This window comes from Halichoerus grypus, chromosome 8, assembly GCF_964656455.1.
Source record: "Halichoerus grypus chromosome 8, mHalGry1.hap1.1, whole genome shotgun sequence".
NCBI lineage: Eukaryota > Metazoa > Chordata > Mammalia > Carnivora > Phocidae > Halichoerus > Halichoerus grypus.
The window spans coordinates 49,358,741-49,380,277 of NC_135719.1; the positions used below are offsets into that span (position 1 = coordinate 49,358,741).

At 48.4% G+C, this 21,537-nt stretch overlaps 1 protein-coding gene across 1 annotated transcript in view; it reads left to right on the top strand.

Annotated features, from left to right (window-relative positions):
- The window catches only part of PIF1 (PIF1 5'-to-3' DNA helicase), a 69,439-nt gene that overhangs the window by 6,877 nt on the left and 41,025 nt on the right, over positions 1–21,537 (top strand). The window lies entirely within an intron of this gene.

Genomic DNA, 21,537 nt, shown 5'->3' on the forward strand with positions numbered 1-21,537 from the left:
CTCCCCACCCTTCCCCTTCAGGAAGAGGCCCTGTCATAATCGCAGTTGTGCTACCTAAAAATAGCTTCAGTTCACAGATACTACATGAACACCAGGCGTTTCCACTCAGGGAAGAGGAAGGCTGGTTCCCCAGTGCATTCCCCCCTCAGCCCCTCTTCAAAAACAGATCCTCTGGGGTGGAGTCCTAACACTTCAGCAGCTGCTTCCTCCCCCGCTTTGGTGCTGAAGGCTTTTTTGCTGCTTTGCAATCAGCTTCTCACATGCTCTCATTGGTCCTTTACATCAGAGAGATGGGGCAGAGCAGCAGAGGTTATTGTACCCATTTTGCAGATGCAGAAAACCAGACCAAGGGAGGGGAAGTGACTTGCCCACGATCACACAGTGAGCTGGTTGTGGAGCTGAGGTATGGGCACCTGACTCCTCCTACAGTATTCTTTCTGCCCCAGCATGTGTCTCCTCCTCGGAAAATGCTGTGGTCACAAACAAGGCAAAAAGAGAAAGGGGAGGAGAGAAAGGTTGGACGGAGCACAGATTTGAGGAGCAAGACATTCTTGCGACAAATATTTGTCAAGCTCCTACTATGTGCCAGGCACCACACTGGGCACTAGTGATACAGCAGGGAGCAGAGAGGCTACCTCCTGCCCCCATGGAGCTCTACAGTTTGATGGAATGAGACTTAACATTTACTGGGCATGTTCTTTGTACCAGATGCCTTACAAAGCACTTTTACATGGGATATATAATTTAATTCTCACTGGCATACCCATAAGGTAGCATATTGGACATTCGTCATTTATGTTGGCCACTCAGCATCTGAAATCCCTTCCTATGTGTGGGGTATTCTTCACTTGTGAGGAAGAGCCCAGCTTCCACCACTGAGACTAAATATGCCAGATGCCCCCTTTCCCAGCCTCCCGTGCAGCTTGAGGCTGGGCGTGTGACCAACCTTGGCCAATTAGCACAACCACCCAGACTCCTTGTTGAGGCAGTAACTGTATGATCCATCATGGCAGTCAGTTAGGGACAACAGGAGCCCCGTCTGGTTCCCGGAGGCACCAACAGCCATTCATGGGGCGGAGTCCCTCACTCACTGCTGGTGGAGCCATGCCTATACCCAGTGGTAGCGGGAGGTGCTGTCCCTCCAGCTGTGAGGAGAGACTGAACATTGGAGCTAGTGGAGAAAGGAGAAAATCCTGCCCTGCCCGCAGGGGGGGATTCCTGCTGCTTCCCCCCAGAGCAAGTGGGTGGGGTAGATCCTAGACATGGCAGGGAGTCTGGAGTGGGGGTGAGACTTGCTCTGAGGCCTTCCAGCCTGAGTCCAGTGGTGTGGGCTGGGGTGGAAGGGGGCACTGGGTGGTCTCAGAAGCCTCTACCTTGTGGCTGCATAATCATCCCTGCCTGAATCCCTGGAGAGCCCCCGTCTGTTCTCAGGCTGCTCTTTTCTCCCACTCACCCTCCTTACCATCCCACTGATCCAGGCCTGGTTCTAGACCTTTGACCTCTTCCTGGACACCTGTAACAGCTCCTCCTTGGTCCCCCTGCCTCAGCTTTGCGTCCTTGTGTCCACTCATACCGCCCTTCATCCTGGAGTCAGGGTGAGCCTCTGGGACACAGGACTCACGGAGGCACACCTTTCCTTAAGCACCCACCAGGATATCCTCACCCACAAATGCCATGCCTGGCACTCAAGGCCCTTAAACCCCCTGACTATGCACATCAATCCTCCAGCCCCGTCCCAGAGCTTGGCCCCACACCTCTCTGTCCAGTCATCCCTACTCCATTGCCACTGTGCCCTGCCCTGCCCCTTGCACTTTCTTGCACTGCTTTTGCTTGTGCCGTTCCTCCACTAGGAATGCCCTTCCCCATCCCCTCTACTCTTCTAATAAAATCTCATTCATTCTTAAAGCAGCTTCAAATGCCAACTCATCCATGAAGCTTCCCTCAACCCCACCTTGACTCCTAGTACGAGTATTGATTCCTTTATTTTGTCGAGGAGAAGTTCTGTGGTATTTTATAGGTACCCAAGTTGCTACTGGCTGGATCAGGTACTTTGATGTGAATGAAGAAAGCTGTGCCTGTGGGACCAAGAACCTGGGCTCTTGGTCAGACAGACCCAGGTTCAAATCTAGGCTTTGCCGTTTACATGCTGGGCCATTGTGGGCAAGTCAGTTCACCTCTCCAAGCCCCTTTTCTTCAGCTTCATTGGGCCCCCATGACAAATTAGTGGTTTCCATGTCAGTCTGCCCTGTGAACTATGAGCAGCCCCTCCAGGCCCAAGATCGTCTGGGGCATGGGGGCCTTTGCTACCCAGTGAAGCCCCCTCTGGTCTCTATGTCTCAGCTCCCCCACTTTCAAATTCACTTTCCACTATGGAAGCATGAAACAGGTCAGAGCGGGACAAAGTGAGAGCCTCCAGTTGGGCATCTCGTGGCACCTAGGGAGAAGTGCATAAGTGTGCCCCTTCTGTGTGCCTAGATGCTGACAAGTACAGCTGTGTACAAATTTGGGGGGTGTGTGTATGTGGGGACACATGTGCTTGTCCCTGTGTATGTGTATAGCTGCTGTGGTTGTCAATTCAGAGCAAAAAAGCCCACACTTCCTGTTAAGAATCAATTAGAGCATGTTTATAGAAGCCCCACGTCTCCCCGGAAGTGTCATCAGAGTTAGGGGAAGAGAGACGGAACGGCAGGGCAGGAGGTTGGGAGCAGAGGGCAGGACTCCTAGGTTCTTGTCTCATTCTGCTGCCAAGTCATTGCATGACCCTAAACAAGTCACTGTACCTCTCTGGGCCTCAGTTTCCCTTTCTGTAAAAGGATGGGGGATTAAACTAGGTAATCTCTGAACCCTCCTACTCCCTCATTTTTGGGGACCCAGATTAGCATCCAGAGTATACTCTTCAGAGGGAGACACCACTCACAATCCAGATATCCCACCGAGCATATCCCTCACTCTGTTGATCTAACCCTTCCCAGGCCGTCCTTGGAAACACCTAGACTCTTCCTTGTGGTTCTATCAGGGAGGGGACAGGAAGGAAGTTTCCAGTGGGAAGGGCTTAATGGCAGCCAGTCTCCCACCCTCATCAGTAACTTCCTCTCGGCCCCCATCCCCACTCTACCCTACTCCCTCCCAGTTCCCACATCCTCAACCAGAAGAGAAACAAATTAGTTCCTCGATAGGAAAAGGCAGGAGTCCCTGCCCTTTCCACCCACCCCATCTACACTGGGTGAGAATACATGGGAAAGAGTCTGGTTTCACAGTCAAAGCTGGCCCCCTTGTTTTACAGATAAGAAAACCCATAGACGGAGAGGGTCAGTGACTTGCTCAAGGCATACAAGTGAGATAGTGGCAGTGCCAGGACTGAACCCAACTTCCCACAGGCCTTTCCATACCATCAGGCTGCCCCTCCATGAATGAGGCTCCCTAACTAATTCTCATTTCCACTGAGGGTAGAGCACAAGAACAGGAGCTTACACTGCAGCATAGGGACTTGAAGTAGATGCCAGGAAGCACTTCTCTACCTAGAATTGGTAGACCTGGACGGGTGCCAAAGTAACACCTCCTCCCAGACATGCCTTCAGAGTAGGCTACTCTGGAATGCAGTAGGTCCTTGTGGTTAGGGAGATGGCTCGAGAGACCGGGTTTCCTGCTTAAATTATCTTTGCAAGGAAGGGGGGCAAGATTGCAGAAGGAGGAAGAAAGTTACTTTGGCCAGGTCCCATGTTCAGTGCTCACACCTATGCCCATGACAGCTGTAGGAGAGAGGATCTTCACTATATAGATCAGGAAACTGAAGCTCAGAGAAGTTAAGTGACTTTCCCAAAGTCATACAGTTAGAAAGTACAGTTGATCCTTGAACAACACAGGGGTAAGGGGTGCAAACCACCCTGGCTCAGTTGAAAATCTAAGTGTAACTTTCGATTCCCCTAAAATTTAACTACTGATAGTGTACGGTTGATCTGAATGAATCCTTACTGATACCATAAACAGTTGATTAACACGTATTTTGTACATTATATGTAGCATACACTGTATTCTTACAATAAAGTGAGCTAAAGAAAATGTTTTTAAGAAAATCATAAGGAAGAGAAAATGGATTTACAGTACTGTACTGCGCAAAAAAAAAAAAAATCTGAATGTAAATGGACCCACACAGTTCAAACCTATGTTGTTCAAGGGTTCATAGGACCTATGTATGGTACGGCCTCAAAATCTTTGTTCTTTCCACTAAATGATTTCCCAAAACATGGACCACAAGATGAATTTAAAAATATAGTCCATTAGGGGCATTTAGGTGATACGTATGTGAACTGTTTTTTTTTTCTTTTAATAATGTATTAATACAAATGTAAATCAGGAAAAATAAATCAGCTCATCAAACTCAATATTTCACAGATATTATTGCTTGGAAATAGGCTGAAAAATTGTTTTTGTTTACTTTTTGATGCCCTTCACCCATTTCTCCCCATCCCTCCAACTTCTGGCAACCACCAATGTCTTCTCTGTTTCTATGAGCTTGGGGGTTTTTTATTTTTGTTTTTGTTTTTTAGATTCCACATGTAAGAGAGGTCCTATGATTTCATCTTTCTCTCTCTGACTTACTTCACTTAGCATAATGCCCTTGAGGTCCATCCATGTTGTTGCAAATGGCAAGATTTCATTCCTTTTTTTTTTCCAGCTTGGCAAGCAATGGTTTATTAAGGAGACTTACAGAGAGAAGTCTTAGGTGGCAGCAAGATGAGTAGATCTTTGCTGATTTCATTCCTTTTTGTGCCTGAATAATATTCTATTGTATACATATACTACAATTTCTTTATCCATTCATCCATCAATGGACACTTAAGTTGTTTTCATCTTGGCTATTGTAAATAACGCTGCAGTGAACATGGGAGTACAGATATCCTTTCAGATTAGTGTTTTCTTTTTTTTTTTTTTAAGATTTTATTTATTTATTTGAGAGAGAGAGAGCACAAGTGGGGTGAAGGGTAGAGGGAGAAGCAGACTCTCTGCTGAGCAGGGAGCCTGAAGCAGGACTCGATCCCGGGACCCTGGGATCATGACCTGAGCCGAAGGCAGATGCTTAAACAACTGAGCCACCCAGGCGCCCTCAAATTAGTGTTTTCATTTTCTTCAGTTAAATACCCAGAAGTGGAACTGCTGGATCATATGGTAATTCTGTTTTCAATTTTTTGAGGAACTGCCCTACTGTTTTCCATAGCAGCTGTACCAATTTATATTCCCACCAACAGTACCACAAAGATTCTCTTTTCTCCACACCCTCATCAACACTTATTTCTTGTCTTTTTGACACTAGCCATTCTAACAAGTGTGAGGTAGTATTCCCTTGTGGTTCTGATTTGCATTTCCCTGATCATTAGTGATGCTGAGCCTCTTCTCCATGTACCTGTTGGTCATCTGAATATCTTCTTTGGAGAAATATACATTCAGATTTTCTTTTTTTTTTTTTAAGATTTTATTTATTTATTTGACAGAGAGAGACACAGCAAGAGAGGGAACACAAGCAGGGGGAGTGGGAGAGAGAGAAGCAGGCTTCCCGCCAAGCAGGGAGCCCGGTGTGGGGCTCCATCCCAGGACCCTGGGACCATTACCCAAGCCGAAGGCAGATGCCCAATGACTGAGCCACCCGGGTGCCCCCCTTTTTTTCTTTATGTATTTTAGACATGAATCCCTTATCAGATAAATGGTCGGGGGCAAATATTTTCTCCTATTCGGTACATAGCCTTTTTATTTTGTTGGTAGTTTTCTTTGCTGTGCAGAAGCTTTTTAGTTTGATATAGTCCCACTTGTTTATTTTTCCTTTTGTTACTTTTGCTGTCAGATTCAAAAAACCACGCCAAGACCTATGTCAAGGGGCTTGTGGCCTATGTTTTCTTGTAAGAATTTTATGGTTCCAGGTCTTATATTCAAGTCTCTAATCTATTTTGAGTTAATTTTTGTATATACGTTAAGATGGTGGTCCAGTTTCATTCTTTTGTATTCTGTCATCCAGCTTTCCTGACACATTATTGAAGAGACTGTCCTTTCCCCATTATACATTCTTGCCTCTTTTGCCATATATGTATAGGTTTATTTCTAGGCTCTCTATTCTGTTCCATTGATCTATATGTCTTTTGTTTTGTTTTGTTTTTTAAAGATTTTATTTATTTATTTATTTATTTATTTATTTATTTATTTGACAGAGAGAGAGACAGCGAGAGAGGGAACACAAGCAGGAGAAGTGGGAGAGGGAGAAGCAGGCTTCCCACTGAGCAGGGGAGCCCGATGCGGGGCTCGATGCCAGGACCCTGACCTGAGCCAAAGGCAGAGACTTAATGACTGAGCCACCCAGGCACCCCTATGTGTGTGTTTTATGCCAATACCATACTGTTTTAATTATTATAGTTTTGTAATAGAGTTTAAAATCAGCCTGCAGCTTTGTTCTTTGTTCTTCTTTCTTCTTTCTCTACACTAAATTTTGAAAAGGAATTAAAGATTTAAAGAAAAATATTAAATGGAGGGGCACCTGGGTGGATCGAGCCCCGCGTCGGGCTCCCTGCTCCTCAGGAAGCCTGCTTCTCCCTCTCCCACTCCATCTGCTTGTGTGCCCTCTCTAGCTGTGTCTCTTTCTGTCAAATAAACAAATAAAATCTTTTTAAAAAAAGTATATTAAATGGAAAATAGTTTAGGTAACAAAAATCTGGAAAATGATGCGTGAATGGCTGGAGCTTTAGAAACAGTGCTTGAAAGCCCCTGGTCAGAGGTAGTGAATATGGGTCCCTGCCTGGCCACCCCCATTGGCAAATACCTGAGTGACCCCTAAGTGTGGCACCCCCGTCCAGACCTTGGGGCCATGCCCCAGTTCATCCTGAGTAGTGCCAGTCCCAGGGAGATGTGAGATGGGGAAGGGGATGGTCCAAGCTTCTGGGGAAGGAGGCAGACAGGAAGAAGTATGAGATGCAGCCATGGGGCACCTGGAGTCAGCTCTGAGGAGAGACTGAAGCTCTCCACGTGGCCTGCCCTGTGTGGGTGCCCCTTCCTCCCTCAGTTTTAGGTCCTCATTTTGGGTCCCGGTTCCTACTCTCCTCTGTCTGTATCAGTTTCAGCCTTGCTCACTGTCTGAGGAGCCATCCAGGCAAGAGGGAAACTCTGGGCCTCTCTCAAGAGGCAACTCCATCCCTGGGCGCTCCCTCCTGGTCCTGGCCAAGGGAGTCAGTTCCATACGGCTGAACATCAGGCCTGACAGCTGGCCAGCCTCCAGGGCCCAGGGGACTGAGGGAGGATGCCAAACCCAGAGAAGGCCTGCCTGGCTGACCCTGAAGTCTGGGGTCAGTCCCACAGGGGCAGGTCATCAAGAAGGTCAAGTATGCTCACTCTAAGGCTGACACACAAGAACCCCCGGGGCAGCAGGGCAGCATCTTCCCAGTCAGGAGGAAGCCCTGTTGGGGGGGCTGGAGAGGAGCTCCATTTTCCTTCAGCCCCTTGCCATTCTCACTCTTGGGTCTGCCCAGACTGCCTTCATCACTCGTAGCCTATTCCCTCAGGATTGGAATACTGAATGATCATATTCGTCAATAAACATTTCTAGGGTGTTTCCCCCACAAAGCTCTGGGCTGAGTGTTCTTCACATGGGATTTTACTGAATCTTCACAACAACAATGAGGGTAGATCCTGTTATTATCCCCAGATGATAAACTGAGTCTCAGACAAGGGAGCTGTCTTGCCCAAGGCCAAACAAAGGGCAAGGAAGAGCCATGATTCAATCTGATTCTGAACCTGTGCTGATTCCCTCATCCCTGTGAAGGGAGAGCTCACCACTGGAAAAGAAGTCAGTTCTTCAACTTAGACTTGATCTCCAACTTAAATCCAAAGCCCACCCACTGGGAAAGCCATCCTTGAAGCTTTATCTCTGTCCTCTACCTTAGTGAGTTGATGACCATTGTGACCTTAGCACCATAAATGTTTTCCCCATCAACATCTCATTTAATCCATGCCAACAAGGGCAGATAGGATGCCCATTTTACAGCTGAGGAAACCAAGACCCAGGGAAGGGTGATGATGGGTCCTACAGTGCCCTGGACAACACTACGACCCTCCCCTCTTTTGGGTCTGCCATTCCATCCACACCACCAGCCCCTCTCTCTCAGGACCTGTCTCCCAGAGCACATTTGACTCCCAGAGGGGAGTCAGCAGGAGGAACCAAGGTCCCGCAGAGGGAGGGTGATGAAGGGGATAAGTGGGTTGTAAGGAGAGAGAAGAGACTATCTGGGCATTTGGGCCAACCTGATTGCAAACCTCGCGCCTTTGCTAGGCTTCCAGAGCTGCCTGCAGGAATGTAAGGGCCACCCTTTGTGAAAGCAAGACAGCCGTCCTACGTCCTCTCCCCCACAGCTCTCCCACTCGCAGTGTATTCTCTAGCCAAAAGACCTCCAGTTCCTTAACCATTCCTCTCAGGACACTGTCTAATTATGGTGAGTGTACATGGAGAGGAAGAAGAACGTGTAGAAGCCTCAGGGCTGTTTCAGTTAAGTTAAACAGTGTAAGAGCCTGTTTTGGGGGGGAAGATGTTTCTGCTAATGGACTGTTAGAAGCGTTCAACTGGAGAGCCATGGATTGCTCACTGTCCAGTGATGGTGGGGAGTTGAATTTCACTTGATTAAGTAAAATAACCAGATAGGCATTCAACTTTCTAATGTAACTGGAAAATAGTCTTTAAAAAAATCAGGATCCACTTTTTATTTCTTTTAAATATTTTATTTATTTACTTACTTGAGAGAGTGAGGAAGCACAAGCTGGGGGGGAGGGACAGAGGAAGAGGGAGAAGCAGGCTCCCCACTGAGAAGAGAGCCTGACTCGGGGCTCGGTCCAAGGACCCCAGGATCATGACCCCAGCCAAAGGCAGATGCTTAACCGACTGAGCCACCCAGGCGCCCCCAGGATCCATTTTTTAAATGGAAGTGTCTCCCACATATTTCAGGGCCAGCCTAGGTCAGGGGCTCTTAACCTTTGTGTATGCGCCATAGCCCCCTTTGTCATCTGGTAAGGCCTATAGACCCCATCTCAGAATAATGCTAAATGTACACAATAAAATAACCTAGGCTTATAAAGGAAACCAACTAAATTAAAATGTGTTTATCAAAAATAAAAAAAATGTTTGATGTAGAAATAGTGCTTCCAGTTGAGGCATGAAATATCAAGATCTAGCAATAGGTCTAATAACTACTGTAATTTTGAAATAGTGATGAACATAAACCATATTTTGAAATATCTGTAATTCTATCAGTGACACCATCACAGGTCCTGCCTACATGGCTGTGGTTTGTTGCCACATCACCGTGGAGAAAAAATTCAGGTAGAGGTCAGTGAAAATAAAGATGTATTTTTTTTCTCTTCCAAATATTTAGATTCCCTGAATTCTATTCTTAGATCTTTGGGGATCCCACAGACCTCAGATTAAGAATTCCTGGTCCAGTTCTATCTTTTATTTTATTTTTTTCTATCTTGTATTTTATAGCATGTATATGTAATTGTATCTAACGTAGTTTTTAAAACCTCATTGAATTTACAAATAAAGTGCCTTGCAGGTAGTAGGTCTTAGTAAAGGAGGGTCTCCTGGGGCTTCTGCTGTGGTTACTCTGCTCAGCATTCTTCTGGAGAAAGTAGAGCCTCTGTTTGCTCACCCAGAAGGTGGAGCTCCCAGGACTACATGGAGACACTGTGCCCCAGATGCCTGCAGATGGCTCAGCCCTGAGCCAGGCCTTCCCCCACCCGAATGACTTTTGTGCCCCTACTCACGCTGATGCCACTCAGCAGGAGAGGAACCAAGTTAGGTCTGGGGTTATTTTGACCGGCTTTCAACCCTGGGGAAGCTCCGGCCTCCCAGGCACTCTGAGGCCCCTCAAGGCCTTCTGCACCCAGGGCCCAGAGCCGCCTGCATCATGGGAATCCCCCGGAAGCCCTTAGGCGCCTGTTTCCCCTCTTGACTCATTCGTGTGCGGGAGGGGCACAGTCACGAGCCAGCGTGACTAGGTCAGCGCTGACAGGCTCACAAGACACTTGGCTGGGAATCAGGCCACAGACATCGGCGGTGAGCTGGGAGGCCTGCAGAGCCCAGGGAACAAACAGAAGCCTAGAGGAGATGCCCACTCCAGCCCCTCGGGCCTCAGGAAGTGGCCCAGCCAGGACACAGGCTCTGACTCCCCAGAGCTCATCCCCCCACTCCTCCTACCCCCTGCTGGGCCACCCTTCCCCCTGCCCAAATTGTCAGCGCCTTGGGGGACTTGTGCCCGTCCATGTGGCCCAGGTCTGCCACCGTCTTCCCCTGCTCCAGAACATTTCCCCCTCATCCTTTCCTTTCTACTTTCTAATCAAAACCCACCTGTTCAAATGACAAAAAATTTAAAAAAACAAAAAACAGTTGTTTTGTGTCCCTTCAGCCTCTGCTCTCTGGGACAATTCCCAGTTATGTGAGGTACATGGAATTTGGAATCAAAGATCCGTATTGAAATATTGGTGCTGATTAGCTACAAAGTCCCCTGCCTCTCTGAGCCTCATCCAGTGTCCTCATCTCCTCCATGGACAAGTTTAAATGGTTGCCCATGTGTAAATTCATAGCTGTTATGAGAAACAAAAACGTTTTTAGATGTGAAATCACTTCATAAACTGTAAAGCGCTTTCAGAGCTATAATACAGGACTCATGGTTGACAAGTTCCATCAGCCGGGTCTTTCTGGAGAAACGACACAAAGGAATGGCTTAGTGGTGGTGTTTGGTGGAGAGATCCACCTAACCAGAGGGCCCTGCCCCATGTTCCTACCCTTCCCTGAAATCATATCTCAACACAGGCCCTTGTAGGGAGAGTCTGGTCTGGAATATGGGTAGGAGTTTGAAAACTCCCATGGAATGACCACCACCCCCCAACCCAAGACAGGAAATGGACTAAGTAGGTGTTGGGTTGATAGAGACTTGCTTCTGCTTTAGATGTGATTCACCCAGTTTGTCTCAACCATTGTTGAGGGGAGAGGCGATGGAAGGATAAAACATCTGTTTCTGAGGAGGAAAGCTGGGGCGGGGGGTGCAGAGCCCGTGTGGCTCACAGGAAGGCGTTTTCACACCGTTTGTTGGCTTGGGGGCCTGGAGTGTGACCTGCTAGGGAATCTTGCAGGGGTTTAGCCCCCAGAAGGCCTGGATCCCAGACCCTGCTAAACCACACCCAAACTGTGTGCCCGTGGTCATCTCTGGGCCTACATTTCCTGTCTGTACAAGGCCTGTGATAATCCCCAAGTCAGCAGAATTATCTGAGTATTCATGGGTTCACAAGACAGTTGGGTTGCAGGGGAAGTGCCCACCCGCCCAGCCTCCCAGTGTTCGCAGCCTCAATGCGCGCCCCCCCCCACACACACACCCAGCACAGCACTTGTCTGGGCCTCCAACGTGTCTGTCTCCCTGTTGAGCTGATTCCTGTGAGCGAGAGAGCAGCGCTTCTTCATCCTATACTTGCATTCACTGTGCACACAGGCCTCATGGAGGCAGGGAGGGCAGTGCACCTGTGATGACTATTCCAGAACTCACACTGCAGCAGGGCCAGATGCCCAGGAAGGCCCCTTCCTCCCTGTGAGGCCAGGATCGCATGTCTACATTGGTGTTGTTTTCAGAGATCTCATTTAGCGTTCCCCCTCTGGGGTCACAGAAAACCTCAGGCCCAGCCAGCAGTTGCCCCAGTGTCTGGGACTGTTCCATCAGTGCCCTTTCTCCTCCTTTGGGGCCAGTCTGATTCAAACCCCCGCTCTGCTGTTGACTAGCTATACCCTTGGGCAGCTCACTTAACCATTCTGTGCCTGAGTTTTCTCTTCTGTAAAATGGGAATAATAATTCAATCTACTGCTGGGTAGATGTATATTCAGCTTGATAAGAAATGTCAAATTTGGGGCGCCTGGGTGGCTCAGTCGTTAAGCGTCTGCCTTCGGCTCAGGTCATGATCCCAGGGCCCTGGGATCGAGCCCCGCATCGGGCTCCCTGCTTGGCGGGAAGCCTGCTTCTCCCTCTGCCACTCCCCCTGCTTGTGTTCCCTCTCTCGCTGTGTCTCTATCTTCAAAAATAAATTAATAAAATCTTTAAAAAAAAAAAAAAAAAAAAAAAAAAAAAAAAGAAATGTCAAATTTGTTTTCTGAGGGGGTTATACCAATTTATATCCCCAATAACTGCCTAAGAGATGTTATGGCCCATATCCCCTTCTACCTCTGTATTGTCAAACTTTGAAACTTTTGCCAGCCAAGTGGATGTAACATGGTATTCATTATGGTGCTTGTTTGCATTTCTCTGAGTGCTAATGGGGCTGGGTATGCCCTCATATGTTTATTAGCCGTATATATTTTCCCTTCAGTCAAATGCCTATTCATATCTTCTGTTCATTTTTCTCTTGTATTGTTTATCTTTTTGTTTAACTGATTTGTAGGAGTTCTCTATCTTTTCCTATATATTCTTTTTTTTTTTTTTAAAGATTTTATTTATTCATTTGACAGAGAGAGAGAGACACAGCGAGAGAGGAAACACAAGCAGGGGGAGTGGGAGAGGGAGAAGCAGGCTTACCGCGGAGCAGAGAACCTGATGCGGGGCTCAATCCCAGGACCCTGGGACCATGACTTGAGCCAAAGGCAGACGCTTAACGACTGAGCCACCCAGGCGCCCCTATGTTCTTTTTTTTTTTTTAAAGATTTTTTATTTATTCATTTGAGACAGAGAGATACAGAGAGAGAGAGAGCATGAGCGGGGGAGAGGCAGAGGGAGAGGGAGAAGCAGACTCCCCCCTGAGCAGGGAGCCCGATGTGGGGCTCGATCCCAGGACCCTGGGATCATGACCTGAGCCGAAGGCAGATGCTTAACCATCTGAGCCACCCAGGCGCCCCGCCCCTATGTTCTTTTTTTTAAAAGATTTATTGATTTATTTTGAGAGAGAGAGTGTGTGCAAGCAGGAGGAGGGGGAGAGGGAGAGGGAGAGAGAGAATCCCAAGCAGACTCCCAGCTGAGCAGGGATTCCGACACAGGGCTCGATCCCACAACCTTGAGATCATGACCTGAGCCTAAATCAAGAGCCAGAGGCTTAACTGACTGAGCCCCCAGGCATCCCTTCCTATATATTCTTAATACTAATCCTTTGGTTATATAAAATAATTTCTCTTCTCCCAGTTTGTCTTTTCACTTTATTCAAGATGTCTTTTGATGAGAAGTTCTTCATTGTAACAAAGCAAAATATCAGAAAAATACCATTATTTTTTCTAAAGGTTTTCAGGTTTAACTTTGCAGTTCTTGATCCATCACTCCAATCTAGAGTATGTGGTATGAGTTAGGAGTTTTTTCTTTTTCTAAGGATAACTGAATTTTCTAGGTGGAACAGTCTTAGACCCAGTCTTTGTCTTTTTCTTTTCCTGGAGCAAATCTTAACTGATTTTGAGGGGGGCGGGAGGGAGGGCCCAGCTGAAGTCTGACTGACACAGAATTCCATCTTAGCCTGACCAAGGACTTCCTGAGGGACTCACATCCAAGGAGTCTAGAGACAAAAAAAGTCACACTGCATCTTTGCCCAAGTAGCCCCTGCCTGAGCTCGGCATGAACTCTTTTATTAATAGGCGTAACATACACATACGGCAAATAATAATACTGAACGGTAACAATTCAAATAGTATGAAAAGTATCAAAAGTTAAATTCTCCCACCTCCAGAACCACTGCCCAGAGGTACCACTGTAGTAGTGATTTTTACTTTTTGTGACTTCTCTCCCTGACTGCAGATAGTATGTTTAATGTCTCTGTTTCTTGATGTATCCAGCCTAGAATAACTCTATTCGTTGTCTGCCGGGGAAAAAAAAAGTTCGTTTCCTTACATCTGCCCCATCTCTCCTCCGTTTTCACCCCATTCTCAGTATTTGACTTTGTAAAACTGATTGCTAAAGATGATGCTAGCTCCTTCAGCTGCTGCCACAGCTGTATGTCAGGAAGCCCAGCCCTGTGAGGTTGCCGCCCCGCACCAGGAGGACGTAGGGAAGGACATCCCATCACCCCATTTCCTGATTGCAGCCATCAACACTGAACTGGACAGAAGGAAAACAGCCTTTGGGGGCTCTTGCCAACAAGGGTGAACATGAAAAGACTGGGCCCATTTCCTGAGCGGCGGGAGAGCCCTGGGAGAGCGGGAGAAGAATGTTGCTCATGGATTCCAGCTGGTTGACCCTCCTGTGTGACCTTGGGCAAGTCTCTTCCCTGGTCCCTTCATCTGTAAAATGCAGGTTCCTGAGGTGGCTCCCACTGCAGACTCTGCATGCTAAGAATTAGAGTGGTGGCGGGGCGCCTGGGTGGCTCAGTCGTTAAGTGTCTGCCTTCGGCTCAGGTCATGATCCCAGGGTCCTGGGATCGAGCCCTGCATCAGGCTCTCTGCTCTGCAGGAAGCTTGCTTCTCCCTCTTCCACTACCCCTGCTTGTGTTCCCTCTCTCGCTGTGTCTCTCTCTGTCAAATAAATAAATAAAATAAATAAATAAATAAAAATTTTTTAAAATCTTAAAAAAAAAAAAAAAAGAATTAGAGTGGTGGCTCGGGGAAGGATTTTCTGATGAGGAGAAGCGAAGCTCTCCTGAGAGACAGTGTGATGATACAATGATGAGAGGAGCAGCTACTATTTCCTGAGTGCCCCCCGTGGGCCAGGCACTATCCGGATGAATCCTCACAACTCTCAGCTGGGCATTATTCTCCTCATTGAACAGATGAGGAAACTGAGGAGCTGAGAGGTCAGGCAACTCGTCAGAGGTCATGCGACAGAAGGTCTGTGCCACCAATCAAATCCATCACCAGTCCCGTTGAAGAACTCAGATATTTGAAAATGCTGAAAACCTCCAGAGTTCCTCTGGGCCTCCAGAAACAGGTTGGAAGGTAGGAGCTTAACCCTTCCTGAGCTCGTGGAGACCCTGCCTCCCAGACCCATTGTAGGGATTGACCCTAGCCCAGGTCCAGTGGGCCATTCTCAGACCAATTCCTTTCAGGGAGCCTTTTATAGCCAGATAAGAGTGGGGTGTTGTTTGGCCTGGGGGAGACCTTTGCTCACCCGCAGTAAGGACCCCAACAGTTTAGACTGGCTTGGGGGCTATTCTTTCCCCTAGCCCTCCCCAGAGACAGAGCTGTTCACACTCTCCCCCACCACCATCCCACTGATAGGCATTCTCTCGGCTGTACCACATCCCAGGGACCTTGGGGACCCACAGGCCTCAGCCTCAGCATGGCCTGGCATTGGCCCCAGCCGGGGCAGGTCTGCTTCCCTTCAGACCCAAGGCTACAGTCCGGGAAGGAAATGAAGGTGGGAGGGGCCCAGAAACGCTGACTTGGTTGGAAGGCTGCCTGGGAGGGAGGAAGCACAGAAAGGCCCAGCCCAGCGCTATGGGCAAAGCCAGAAAAGCCGCCCTGGCATCTCTGCAGATTCAGGGCCAGGGGCCTCTCCTTGACCACCCAGCCCTGGCTTGTGGCCAGGAGGCTGGGGGAAGGGTCTAACTGTATCACGCTATAAATAAGGGACTGAACTAGAGTCTGGCCATGGGGGGCCAGACTATGGAGCTTTTTCCCCCACTAGCGGCCAAGTCGGTGGCTGGTGGGCAAAGAAATGCCCATGTGTTAAATAAGCCCCTTCCCTCAGAGTCCTCCCCTCAGAGTTCCCTCTGCACTTCGGAGCCCAATATAAAGAAATGAATGAAACAAAGAGGCACAAACAAAACAAAGCTTCTTTGCTTTTCTGTGAGGGCAGGAGCCCCTCCAAGCTGGGGCAAATATAACAACCCCCCCCCCGCAAAAAAAAAACCAAACAAACCCCCAGAGCCTAGGTCTGAGCTGCTGAACTCCCCTAATATTGTGGCCTGCCCAGGACAGGTGTCTTGCGTGGCCACAAGTGACTAGTCCCCTCATTCTTCATGCTGTCCTGGTTACAGCAATGAGACTAAAAATTGTCCATGTAGGCTAGGGCTTCTTAAACTCAGCACCACTGATATCTTGGGCCAAATGTTATGGAGGTTGTCCTATGCATTATGGGACGTTTAGCAGCATCCCTGGCCTCCACCCTCCTAACAGTGACAAAAATACCTCCAGATGTTGCCAAATGTCCCCTGGAGGGCAACATGGCCCCCCATTGAGAAACGCTGCTCTAGAGATCCATTCTTTCCTTTTTCTTTGGTAATAGGACTTCTGATTTCCAGTTGGCACACGGTCACCAGGAAGAATGACCAAGAAACTGAAAGATCATCCTTGCAGCTAGGTGTGGCCATTTGACTAAAATCTGGCCAATGAGAGGTCGGCAGAAGTGCAACTTCCAGGAAGTGTCTCTGAAGGGAAGGTGTGTGTCCTTATGACCCCATCTCCCTTCCCAGCAGTTAGAGTACAAGTGATGCGACAGGAGCTGAGCTGCTTGGAAATCATGAAGTAGGAGTCAAGTGATAAGATGGCAGAACAGTAAGAGAGGAGGAGGTCCTAAGTGACCTTGGAGCTGCTGTAATAGGGATGGACTCTACTGCTGGACTTGACTCACATGAGAGAAAACTAGTGTCACTGTTATCTTGGCCTAACTCCCCTGGGGCCCAGATTTTGGCCTCTGATGAACTCTCCTGACACCATGGCCTCTTGTCAGTCACACTCAAATCTAATCCTACAACATCTAAGATATAACTCTGCCATACTTGCGGCTTCAATCACCCACTGTCTAGATGCCCATGATCTTCAAATTTGCTCCAGCTCAGTTCTGGTAGTTCACTGGACCTCTCACACAGTTGCCATCCTCTCCCCAACCTGTCTTTCCCCCCAGGGCTCCCCATCTCAGGAAAGGGTGCCTCCACAGCCCAACACCCTGGAAGTCATCCATTTCCCTCCCTCCCACTCCAGCCTTCCCACATCCACAAGACCCCAAACCCCCCATTCTACCCCCTAGAAAGATTCTACTCCTCTACTCTACTTCCCGTGGCACGGTCCCAGCTCAAGCCCTGACCCCTCTACACCTTGTCCATTGCCACCTCCTAATTGGTCTCCCTGCCTCCAGTCTCCACCCCACAGCCTGTGTCTGCCCTCTTTAAAACCCACCCATGACTCCCCTTGGTCTCTAGGACAAAGTCCAAGCTTTCCGAGTGAACATCACAACCTTCTGCCTTCTGCACCGCCCCCATCTCCCAGGCCTCCACCCCTCCCTCAGCACCTCCTCCTACAGGGTACTACACAAAGAATTTGCTTTAGCAAAGGCTATTTTCCTTCTGTCCACCTGCTATTCCCTGTCTCAAATGCCCTCCCCAATTCCTCTGTTTGGTATTAGTCTTCCTTCAAGGTGCAGACGAAAGTCACCTCCATGAGGCCTTGTCTGATTCCCTCAGCAAGAGAAGCCTGATGAGCTCTGTTCTGTGCTGCCGCAGAACATGCCCATCTAACAAAGCTTATCCCACTATGCTCACCGAGGGGGGGCTGTCAGTCTGTCTGTCTGTCTCCCCTGACTGGCAGCAAGCAACCTGGGGAAGGATACCATTTTCTTGGAATCCATAGCACCTAATCTAAAGTAGGTGCCCAACACACAATACTGTTACCCATTTACTAAGCCCCTACTATGTGTCAGGCCCTGAGCTGGATGCTTTATATAAATTGTCTAGTTTTATCCTCAAAATCACCCTGCTGGGAGAGATGAGACTGAGATTCAGAGAGGCTGAGCAGCTGCTTCAGGTCACACTAATCGTGCACAGCAGTGTCAGAGACCGATTCGCCAGCTGCCATACTTGGTTCTCCATTGGCCTAGGGCTTCACCCCCCTGCCAACCCCAGATGTGGTCTCCAGGGAAGCACCAAACCCCACAGCTAACCAGAACTGGGTGTAGAACAAGTCCTTTGTCCTTTTATTCAGTTAACATGTTGGGATTTCTTAAAAAAGAAACTTTTAATAGGAAACCAAGGGAAAGCCCCTCCTCCCAATTTAAATATGTGATATACACATATATACATATATATGTGTACACACACACATATTTTAACACAACTGACGGGCAAGTTCAGGTCCTCCCACTGAGCTGTTACTTCCTCCTCTCTAAACTCGGTGGGACGGACTAGATGGTCTCAAGATCCTTGTCAGTCCTGATATCCTGTGATTCCATGGTTAGCTTCTCAGGTGGATGGTTGGCTGGTGATTTTTGTTGGGGAGGGCAGTACCCTAAGGACACAGCTATGGGAAGAAGGGAATAGGGTTATGCTGTGCTGCAAGCAGACCAGTCCCCTCCCCTTTATGACTTGATCTGAGGGGGCCAAGGGGAGAGAGAGACTTGCCCAAGAGCCTCCTCCAGCCCCCCTTCCCAGGCCCTAAGATAGCACTGGCCAGTCTGAAGACTGGTCCTGTTGGGCTTTCAAGGGTCCTCTCCCCTTCAAGGGTTGGGCCTTCAAGGGTCCTGTTGGGCCTTCAAGGGTCCTGTCCCCTCCTTGGCCTCAGTTTGCACATCTTCACTTCCCTGGGCCACTGGCTGTGGCCTCCCTCCTCCAGCCAGTGGGACCCTCTGGAAAGCCCCTCACAGTGCAACACAGGAAGAGGAGAGGGGAGGCTGTGGGCGAGTTCCTGCAGAGGCTCAAGCTCAGCTGAGCTGTTGGAGCCTGTCATTTCCCTTCCTCCGCCCACCCAGCTGGGAGGCAGAAAAGTTTCATCACAGCTGAGTTGTTGTCCTTATAAGGGAAGGGCCTCCTGAGCCTCTCACTTGGGCCATGGCTGGCTGGTGGAGAGCCTGGCCAGCCTGGGGTATCCTCCAGGCACCAGCAAAGGTGGGGATGCCCCAAGCCTCAGGTCTGCCAGAGGTTCCCTGGGCTCAGCATCCATCTGAAGTCAGACTCTCCAGAGAAAAAGCAGGAAGCCCATGGTGGCCCCAGGCCAGGACCCCAGGGGATCAAATCCCAGGTCCTGGCACTAACTTGTGGTCTCCTGGGCAAGTTGTTTTAAACTTCAGTTTACTAACCTGTAAATGGAGTGAACATAAATACATCTTCCTCATGAGGCCACTGTGGTGACAATGGGAGGTCAATGTAGGCCTGCCAAATAGGATGTGCCCTGTGAGGCCAGGCCATTGGGGTTTATTAAACATTGTCTATGAGGCAGGCCACGGGCTAAGTGTTCCACAGCAACCCTGTGAAGAAGGAAGAATTAGCCTATTTTATAGACAGGAAAAACTGAGGCAGTTTGCCTAAGGTCACTCATTCATGGCTGGGCTTGAATCTAGATGTGTCTGCCTCCGAATCTAAAGTCATGGTTTTTTCTGTTTATACCCTGCTACTTCCTCCAGGATTTTTTTCCTTTAATAAAATTATGACAACAGGGAGGAATGTTCACCATCATCTCTCTACCATCTCCTCCCACCTCCCCCGCAGACCCTCCTCATAACCTCCACTTAAGTGAGTGTATGTGGCCTTTTCTGACAGCCAAGTCTCCTATTTCTGACATGTCTTGTGTCAGGGATACGAGAGTAAAGGTTGGAAGGCAGGAAGACAGGACTTGGAGTTGGGACAAAACGCAATAGCTCCAGAAAGACACAGAGAGCTTCCAGGGCCCAGGCTCAGGTGGGGGCAGAGGGAGAGGCAATCCAGATGCTACCCATCCCCCCAACAATCCCTCCTCCTCTGTCCTGGGTCTTGTCAGAATGTGGCCACCTTGTGGTTTGTAAAACCGTGAATCACGACTACCCACAGCACTTCAGGCCATTGAGATACTGCGGCCAGTAGTCAAAAAAAAAAAAAAAAAGGCCTCCTCTTCTCCACACAGGCCCCCAGCCCCCAAGACCAGAGGGAAGATTCTCACCATATCCTTCCTCAGCCCTGTGGCTGGCTACTAAGACCTTCCTTCCCCGCAGCCACCCTCTCCAAGGTGGCCTTCCAGAGGGGACCTCATTCTTGGGCCAGGGTCGGGGGACACCCTTACCAATAAAGGAGTTCTTCTCCCTTACCTTGGTTCCTTCTCAGAGATAAGAGACCTGTGAAGATGAAGTGATTCACCTAGGGTCCCCCAGCTCTACAGGCCACTCACTCAGTATGGCTGTGACACAGAGGCCAGTGGCAGGGGGATTCAGGCAGGTCATTGCCAGGCAATAGGCCCTGGTCAGGTGCTTCCTGTTATGTTGGCCAGCAGCCCTCACAGGAGGAAGGGAGTCAGCCGTTGGGGAGCCCAGCAGTACTTTTTCACATCAGGGGTAGGGACATTGTACATCTCCTTTTCATTGGTGAGTAAACTAGAGGCTAAGACTCACCAAGGTCTCTCAATGGGACTTGAACCTTGGCAGTTTGAATTGGATCTCTGTACACTGGCCCAGGGGCTTCCAAAGGGCACTCAGTGAAGCCCTGGGATCCTGCTGAGATGTATTAGGGGTGCGGTAGGCAGGGCCCAGGCTCACCCCCAACCAGGACAGGCTCTGAGGTTAAAGTAACAGCTGGAATCATTTTGAACCATCATAGGAAACACCTGTTCAGGCAAGAATCATCAATGAATACCAAATCTACAGGGAAACTTTGATGAGGTGCAACATATTTGTGCAGTCTTAAAATATCTCCCAGATTGTTTATAGTTGCAAGAGAAAAAATCATAACTATACAATAGAAAAATCAGACACCTTGACCAGGAGGTCAAAATTGACATCACCAATGAGGGATGAATGAAGGTCATATGTCTCCAGATACGATGTCCTGAAAAGGACCTACTATCACCTATGCAGTTTTCTGGCTGAGAATCCATAACCTCAATCTAATTATGAGGAAACCTCACAGTGACAAACCCCAAGTGAGGAATGTTCTATTAAAAAGGGTGGGGGTGTCTGGGTGGATCAGTTGGTTGAGTGCCCGACTCTTATTTTTGGCTCGGGTCATGATCTTGGGGTAGTAGGATGGAGCCCTACATTGGGCTCTGTGCTCAGTGGGGAGTCTGCTTGAGATTCTCTCTCTCTCCTTCTTTCTCTAAAATAAATCTTTTTAAAAGGGGGAAGGGGGAGGAAGGGCTGTATTCTTCAAATGTATCCACATCATGACAGATAAAGGCTGTGGAAACATTTCAGATTAAAGGAGACTAGAGAGACATGTAATATTTAAGCCTACACCGAAGGAAAAATATGAGATTATTGGGTCAAATGACAAAACTGGAGTAAGAGCAATAATAAGTATACCAGTGTTAAATTTTCTGAAGTTGATAACTGTATTATGGTTACATGAAAGAATATACTTACTCTTAGGAAATGCTCAGTGAAGTATTTAGGGATAAGGGACCATGAAAATGAATTCCTCAATGATTCAGAAAAAAATTACATTTGTTAAAGATAGCACTCAGAAGATAAGCCAATGGGTCAATCTGATAAAGAACACGTAGGTATTCTTTGTACTGTTCTTATTCTTGCAACTTTTCTGTTCCAAATAATCTCTAAAAATTGAAAAGCATTGTTCCTTATGACACTTAGCTCCCAGCCTGTAGAAACAATGTAGGCGGGGGTGGGGAAGGCCTAGCTGAGTTTAGCAAAGATGGGGCCCAGCCTATGG